The sequence below is a fragment of the Dryobates pubescens genome, chromosome 22 (genome assembly GCF_014839835.1).
Source record: "Dryobates pubescens isolate bDryPub1 chromosome 22, bDryPub1.pri, whole genome shotgun sequence".
Classification (NCBI taxonomy): Eukaryota; Metazoa; Chordata; class Aves; order Piciformes; family Picidae; genus Dryobates; species Dryobates pubescens.
The window spans coordinates 15,157,250-15,165,699 of NC_071633.1; positions in this window are offsets into that span (position 1 = coordinate 15,157,250).

Sequence of the window (8,450 nt, forward strand, 5' to 3'; positions counted from 1 at the left end):
TTCCCTCAGCCTGTTTTGCAGATGTTCAGAGGTTATTTCAAGGGGGAGTGGGAGAGTAAAGAAAGGTGTTTGGAAAGCAGAGATGTGAGAGAACGGAGCTCAGAGGCAGCCCCAGCACAGCTCCCTTGCAGTGACTGCAGCAGGGGTTGCAAGAGGATATGGTGAGGCTGCTGTGCCTACAGAAAATGTCTGAGAGAGCTGCAGAGCCCCCAGACCCTGGACACATCCTCTTGCCATACTGGGGTGAGATCAGCTCCCCCTGAGACTGAGCATTCTGGTGCCCCATGAGAGAAGTTTGGGCACACAAGCCAGAAACAAACTGCAGTGCAGTCCTGCCAGGGACCTGCTCACCAGGACTGGGTGGCCTGTGCCCACTGGGTACAGAACAACACGTCCAAGCTGCTGGGGTTTGGATGTGGGGATGGCTGTTCCTGAGCTGCTCTTGCCTCAGATCTCTGGAGCACAAAGCTCTTGGCTGTAGGGGAACGTTGCTCCTGAGGGAGGGGAATTGTCACTGCTGCTTTGGTGCCTGTTTGGATGAAGCAGGGTGGTGATTTTTAGGCAGTGGCTTCTGTTTTCAAGCAGGGAAACCCATCTTCAACAGATGCTTCAGGAGTCCTGTCTGCCCTCCTCTCAGCCCTGGCATATGAGAATGGTGTTTGGTTTTTTTAACAGATATGGCATCTGTCTGTTCTGCCCTGAGCAGCACAGAGAGATACAGGGGGAGTCAAAAAGAAACACTCGCTTCATCTGACTCTCCTGTTCCACTTTCTGAAGTGGTTTTATTTCCTTGGCTTAACCTCTGGTGACAGAAGATGGGGGGGGGGGGGGGAGGAACCAGTTCCCAGCCAACCCTTTCTGTCCACCCCCAAACTCCTCCTGCCCTTCCAGCACTTTAAACCCAGGAATTTCAGCCAGGAACATAGCCAGCTGGGGAGCTGCAGTCCCTTCTCTGTGCTATGTCACCACGCTGAACACGGTGTGTCCCATCCATAAAGGGGTTTGCCACTTGCTCTGATCACTTAATGTTGGTGTCTGCTGTCCAGATGTGCTACTTGGAACCCACCTCTTTGGCAGTTTGGTTTGGAAAACACTGTGTCTGTGTGTGTGTGTATACACGACCCTGCCTTGAAGAATCTTCTGGATATGTATGTATACATCCCTAGATGTTTGTATCCCTGCAGTCTGGGGAGGAAAGCTCAAGCCACCCCAGAAGAGACCTTTCATTTATCCCTCCCTCCTTGCACTCACACACAAAGTGTCCCTGATGTCTTTTATTTTTCTTCTTTTGGGGTGCCATCCACCTTGTGCTGTGCAGCACCTCAATTCCTGGTTCCTTCTCAGTGCAAAGAATGTCTGGCCAGTGAACTGCTGAATGTATGATGTGTGCCCCTTGTGCTAGAAGCTCCAAATTACTGTTCCCCCCAACCCCAGATTAGTTGTGTGGGCTACTTGCTTTAAAATCAGGCACTTTTAGGTTCCACTGGACTGTGTGGTAGTAGCTTTTCCAAGTGTGGGTCTAGTGTTGAGTCAGGTAGCTCATGCATAGCTGCCACACCAGCTGGGGCAACGCTCTTCAATCCTGCCACGCCGATGCCATCCTCTTAGCAAACACCTCCTGTTCTGCCTTAATGTGCCAGGCTGTGCAGTGGTTTCATTGGGAGGGAACAAAAAAAAAAGAGATGTCCCAGCGAGCAGCAGGCTGAGAAGAGCAAATTTCTCCTCTCTCAGAGTGGAGGTGAGATTGGAACCAAAGTTTGTTGAAGCAGAAGGCGTTCAATGACTGACCTCGCTGTGCTAAATAAATAGTTGTCTTTTCTCCTACTGAGCACACGCTGTTATTTGCCTGATGTTATTCTTTGTGTGGTGTTTGTGGTATGAAGTCCTCCTAGTGCTGTCTCCATGGGGAGAATGAAGTCATAGAATCACAGAACAGTAGGGGTTGGAAGGGACCTCTGGAGATCATCGAGCCCAGCCCCCCGGTCACCTAGGGCAGGCCATAATCCTCCTAGTGCTGTCTCCAGGGGGAGAATGAATGTGTGAGCATGGCACTTTGGGACATGGTGTAGTGGCCATGGTAGTCTTTGGTTGATGGTTGGACTCAATGGTCTTAGAGGTCTTTTGCCAACCTAAACAACTCTATGATTCTATGAACTAAGCACTTCAGACCAGTCTGATTTCTTGTGCTTGGGATTTGAAGAGATCTAGATTGCTAGTTTACTCTTTTTGATGAAGTCTCTGAATCATAAATTTGCCAAAGTTGCTTTGAGATGTTATAGTTTACCCCTAAAACTCTGGAGTCAGTTTCCACCCCTCCCATCTCAACCTGGTTTGAAGGAGCCATAAGTTTCAGCTGAATGTAAAGATGTTGTTAGGCAATCTTGGGCAACATGGTAGAAGGTTTTTGCTGCTTCTAGCACTAAGGATGAACTGGGTGATACTCCTGCTTGTCAGTGGTTGGACCTGATGATCTTAAAGGTCTTTTTCAACCAAAATGATTCTCTCATTCCTTTAGAGAGGTTGTGGAGTCTCCTTCTCTGGAGAGTTTCCAAAGCTACTTGTATGTTGTGCTGCTGGGCAAGCTGCTGTGGATGCTCTGCTTTAGCAGGGGGCTTGGACTGGATGATCTCCAGAAGTCCCTTTCAACCCCCCACTGTGCTAGGATTCTGAGATTCCTCTTTCTACTGATTTAATATGCTGTGGATAAGGCCCACTATTCCAAACTCCTCTGCAGGAGGATGCAAAGAAATCTGGAAGCCAAAGGATAATGCAGCAGCACTTCCAGGAAGGTAAAACCACATTCTTAGAGGTGCTGTTCACCTCTTGGGCTCATGCTTGAAGCACTGGGAAGCTGCTTACCCTGAAGCACTAATAGTTCCCTTATTGAGCAATTAAAAATGAGTTTGTCTCTGCTGAAGCAAAGTTTAAGGGTTGATCCATGGGCTACTGAAAATAAGGGGAATTTTCCCCTTCCCCATGCTCTGTTCAGGCCTTTTAGATCTTAATGGCACCAGGGATAGATTTGCAGGTCGTCATGAAATCATTTCAGAACTACAGAAACATTCCTTAGCCTGCTGAGCATGAAGAAAGCCTTCTCTGGTACTAACTGAGGCAGCCAGGCTTAGAGCCACAACAGCTTGTGGATAAGCAGCAACAGTGAGACTGAGGGGGAAAAAAATGATCCTAGAGTTGATGAGAGATGATTTCTGCCTTAAAAATTCCCTTTCCTTTCCTGGGAATGCCACTTGTAGTTCAGAAGTGGCTGAATTGGCAAGTGCTTCTGCAGCCCTCCAGTTCCTGCAGCACCGAAACCACAGGCAAGAGACAGAGAGGTTCTCAAGCACTCAAGGAGCTGATGTCAGTGACCTGCACGGAGCTGAAGTCAATGACCTGCGGTCCTGCTGGCCCTGAAGAAGCACAGGACCTTGCTGCAGCTCACTCTCATCCTCTGTTAGCTGCAGGGTTGAGGACAAAGGACTGCAAAGAATTTTCTCTTTGAAGAGGAGGATGCTACCACCCGATGCAGGACCTGACTGGGCCTTGAAACTTCCTTCTGGTTCTACTAACAAGGCGATGGCCAAGACCTGTGAGTTGTGTGGTGGATCGGAACCAGGGTTTGGCTCTACCTTGTGCTGTGGTTCTGCTCACTGCTCTGGACAAGGGGCTGTGGTTGGCTTGGATACTCCTGCTCTTTGATGCTCTGTTCTTCAAATGAAATATTGTTTTAATATTTATTTATTTATTTGCTGGGGGAAAAAAAACCCTGGAAGCTGGGTTAAATAGTAGTTGGGATGTGTTACTCTTGCTCCTGTTTCTCTTTCAGTCACACTCAGCTTGAAATCTTCTTTGTTCTTTCATGTCTCATGATGCTAAGCTTCAAGAAGAGAGTTAGAGGTTCTTTCTGTCTGTGCATGATGATTCTACAGCACCAACACTCCCTGCAGGAAGAGAGGAATCTGAAGTCACCCCTGCAGCACTGCGTTGTATCTGTCTCTGGGCTTGCCACAGCAGCTCCAAGCAGTCAATTTCTGGGGCAATTTGCTAGGAATAAGGATGCCATGGAATTTGATCATGTTAAATTTCAAAACCCCCAACCACCAAAGGGAATAATTTGGCTTTTCCTACGTTTTGAGCAGCCCTGGTGCCTTTTCCTGAGTCACTGGTTAGGACCACTTTGATTAAAAGGTACAATCTCACCCCCACCCCTCAACCCAACCCTTCCAGTGGTAGGTGCAGGTTGTTTAAGTATTTGTGGAGGAGCTAACATTGTTGAAGGGAACTTGAAGGTCAGATTACAGGGGATTTAATTTGAGTTGGTTTTGCTTTTGGTTTGTTTGGATTGTGTTACTTCTCCAGGGACTGATCCAAAGCTCCTCAGAAGCTGGAGGGGAAAGCTCAGATGCTGGCAGTGTTCGCTACCGAGAGCCGCCAAGGTCTTTCCAGCGACACTCGGTGGGGTTTGAATCAGCCCCTGGAGGTCTTTTCCAGCTGATAAGGAATTTGCAGAGTGACACTTTTGATTTCTTTCTCTTTTTCTTCCCCTCTACACCCAGACCTGCTTGTCACTTAACGCCCAGTGAAGTGCGCTCAAAGCACAGGTTTGGCTGGGTTTTGCTTTCGGGACCAACAATGCTGCCGAGACGCATTTCTGGAGGGAAATGGACACCCACCTTACACACACAGAGCTACAAATTTCTTAACCTTGTTGGATTTATAACCTTGTCTATGCTTCTATGGACACTTTGTACGGGCTGCAGCTCAAATCCTAAAAACAGTCGAGAAGTTTTCCTTTCCCATATCGAGTATTCTCTTTCCTTTTGACTTTGAACAGAACAAAACAAACAAAAATAAAAGCGTATAAATGCAATAATGCAGGTAGACTAGAAATACTAGATTGAAACAATTTAAAGTAGTTTAGCTTGTCCCATTTGTGACTGACAGTGTTGTGCCACACCCAACGCTGTGTTTCCCTGCCCATTTTGCCAGGCTTTCGCCGTCGCTGAATCTAGTATTAGCTTTGATGATTAACCCCCCCATTGTGTGAGTGGGTGGTGGGTGGATGGATGGGTTGGAAACGCGTGCTCTCTTCCACACCGTGTGTTCCTCGCCTCAGAAGCTGTATGGCCACTTCCATGTGCTGTGAAAAACTGTAAATGATTGCCCCCCCCCCAAATACAGCTGTAACTCTTGCCAGGAATTGTGAGAAATAAACTATATCTAGAGATCTATATACACGCAGAGAGAGCTTGTATAATTCCTCCTGGGAGCACCTTGGTATGGGGGTGGGGGGAGGGGGGGAGGGAGGGCTCTTCCCCCTCTCACTCCTTGCTGGTGATCATGCCTCCTGCAGGCTTGGTGTTTGCCAGGATCAGTGATCCCAGAGAGAACACTGTGAAATGCCAGTTTCTGCCCCCCAAACTGGATTTCAGCCTGTCCAAGGAGAGTGGGCAAAAGGTAATAACCTTCAAGGGTCTCTTCCAACCTGGTGCATTCTATGATTATTGTTGTTCCCATGCAGGAGATGAGATTCTCATCCTCACAAAGATGCTGAGGGATCTGGGGCATTTCTGTGAGGAGCAAAGGCTGAGAGCCCTGGGGCTATTCAGCCTGCAGAAGAGCAGCCCCAGAGGGGATCTGAGCTCAGTGAGAGCTAAAGCACCTGTGGGAGGCAAGATGTTGGGGACAGACTCTTGTCGGGGGGCCCAGGGATGGGACAAGGGACAGAAGTCAGAAGCCAGGAGGTTGCATCTGAAGCTGCGGAGAAAGTTGTTCGGTGTGAGGGTCCTGGAGCAGGCTGCCCAGAGAGGTTGCAGAGTTTCCCTCTCTGGAGAGTTTCCAACACCCCCTGGCCATTTTGCTCCTGGGCAAGTTGCTGTGGGTGCCCTGCTTTAGAAGGGTCTTGGACTTGGATGATCCCCCGAGGTCCCTTCCAGCCCCACCATCCTGTGTGATTCTGTGAGCAGAACAAATAAAGACTTATCCAGAGCTACAGAGGAAACCCCTTCTGATCCCAACAATCTCCTCTCCTTCAGGCTGGTCCCAGGGCTTTAGCTGTTTGCTGTGACCTCTTCCCTGCTCCCATTCACTTGGTTTTGGTTTTAAGTTGGCCCAGGAACATCTGTCTCTCTTCAGAAAGAGCCAACCATCCCACGAGCACCTGGCTGATGTCCATGCAGCCCCCTGAACATCAGCAAGAGCCAGGGATTCCTGGCTCTGTGAGAGGGGAGGTGGGTTTTGGCAGCACACACCACTACAAATGGATGCTGTCCCATTACACTAACCCCAAACAGGGTCTCACAGAAGTCTGAAGCCTTTTGGAAACTCATCTCTTTAGAAGTGAGCAGATAAATATTGTAACTCCTTGAAATCAGGGGATAGGAGCAGCCCAGCCTTTAGCTACAAAAGAATTAATTATCTGATTATTATTTTTTCCTGCAGAAATACAGCTGGGGACCCAAGTTTTGGCTTGTTTAATATTCATAAGATCTGGGGAGCAAATAAATTCTTCTTTTTTTCTGTCTGGATCCTGAAGCTGAGAAGCTGGGACCCCCCTTCTGCCCCCAGTCAGAATGTGTGCAGTAGCACTGAATGTGTGAAGTAAGCAGCGTTGGGATAGGGAGGAATGGATGAACTGGATGGGTGGAAAAGGCAATGGCCCTGACCATGGCTATGAGAGAGCTGCTTGAAGGAGCTGCAGCTCTTTTTCAGCTCCTAGGCTGAAGAAACCAACTCTCTTCCCCAGAGAGCTTGGCCCATCTCTTAACAGAAGTCGTGCAGCTGTGAATGGGAAGGGAGCAGGGATGGGGCCACTTGGAAGGTCTTCCCTTAACCTGGGATCAAAAACTGGCCTTCCTAGCTCAAGAGGGAACAGTGTTGGGAAACAAGGTGGGGAATCTGACTCTCCTGTCTCCTCCCAACAAAAATTGTGCCTCTTTTCTCAGTGCCAAGGACGGCAGCGGTGCAGCTGTGGTGCCAACAGAGAGAGCCAAGCTAGGAAGCAGCTCGGCTGAGGATCTCCTCCGCTCGTCCATTCTTTCATCTCCTTCTTTCTTTCCCTCCATATATTTACATTCTTATAGAAAAATCTAAAAGTACAGAAAAGCAGAGGCTGTGTTCACAATGACCTTTCACTATGTCTTGCTTTCCCCTGCTCCCTTCTGCTCCAGTTATCCATCAGCCACAGCAAATGACACGGTGCCAAATCGCTGCCCTTTAAGTGAGAAAAGCAGCAATTATGTTTTAACCAGACCAGACTGGAAAAGGAAACATCTTTTTGTTTGTTTGTTTGGCTTTCTTTTCCCACCTTACATCACTGTGAAATCCTCTAATACTTTGTGTTTTGGGCAGTCTAGGGAGGATGGGAGGAAGCGATGGGTTAGGATTTGAGGCAGCAGTTTTATTTCTGTCCTTGGATTAAGAAAACAAGCCCTGGATTCACCAGCATGGAGTAAGGATAAATGTGATGCTCTGTGACACAAAGGCTTAGGCTGCTGGATTGGCATTAAGTCCCTACACAGCAGCTGAAATGAGTAGAGAAAGAGACACTTTGGGGTTGTTCGGGGTTTTAAAAAATCATCTTCTGGTAGCTCAGCATTGGAGAAGCAAAAGGAACGACATGAGAACAGCTTGGAGTGAGGTGGGGGTCGGTGTCTTCTCCTTAGGTGATAGAATGAGAGGAATTGGCTTGGAATTGTGGCAGAGGAGGTTTATGTTGGGCATCAGGAAAAAATCTCTCTGCTGCAAGAGTGGTCAGGCACTGGAACAGGCTGCCCAGGGAGGTGGTGGAGTCCCCATCCCTGGAGATGTTCAAGAGATGTGTGGACATGGCACCTGGGAACATGGTTTAGTGGCCATGGTGGTGTTGGGTTGATGGTTGGACTGGATGATCTTAGAGGTCTTCATCCCAAACAATTCCATGAGCACCCAGGCGTCAATGTGGTTAAGCAACTATGGTTTCAGGACACACCTCTGGAGAGAAAAGGAGACTGGTGGACAGTCAGCTGAAGAGATTGGGCAAGCCTTGGCATGAGCTACATTTCCTTTAGGAAGCCAGCTCCTTTCAAATAAACCAACAAAACTACTGGCAGAATGGCACCGCCTTCATTTCCCGTGTTAGGATGGCTTTGTCCCTTTGCAATACACTAACCGTCGAGAGACAAACGCTTTGGACTAACAGAGGTGGAAAACACTGATTCAGAGACCGAGAGGGGCTTCTGCTGAGCTACGAAGCCTCCCAAGCCTCAGCAGTGCCACCGAGGAATTAAAGTTGCTTTAACTGCGGCCATCCCCTTCCCGCAGAACCGCCCTCAGCTCCGACCCAGCTCCGCCCCGGGGCCGCCCTCAGCTCCGCCCCGGGGCCGCCCTCAGCTCCGCCCTCAGCTCCGCCCTCAGCTCCGCCCTCAGCTCCGCCCCCAGCTCCGCCCCGGGGCCGCCCTCGTCTCTGCCTTCTC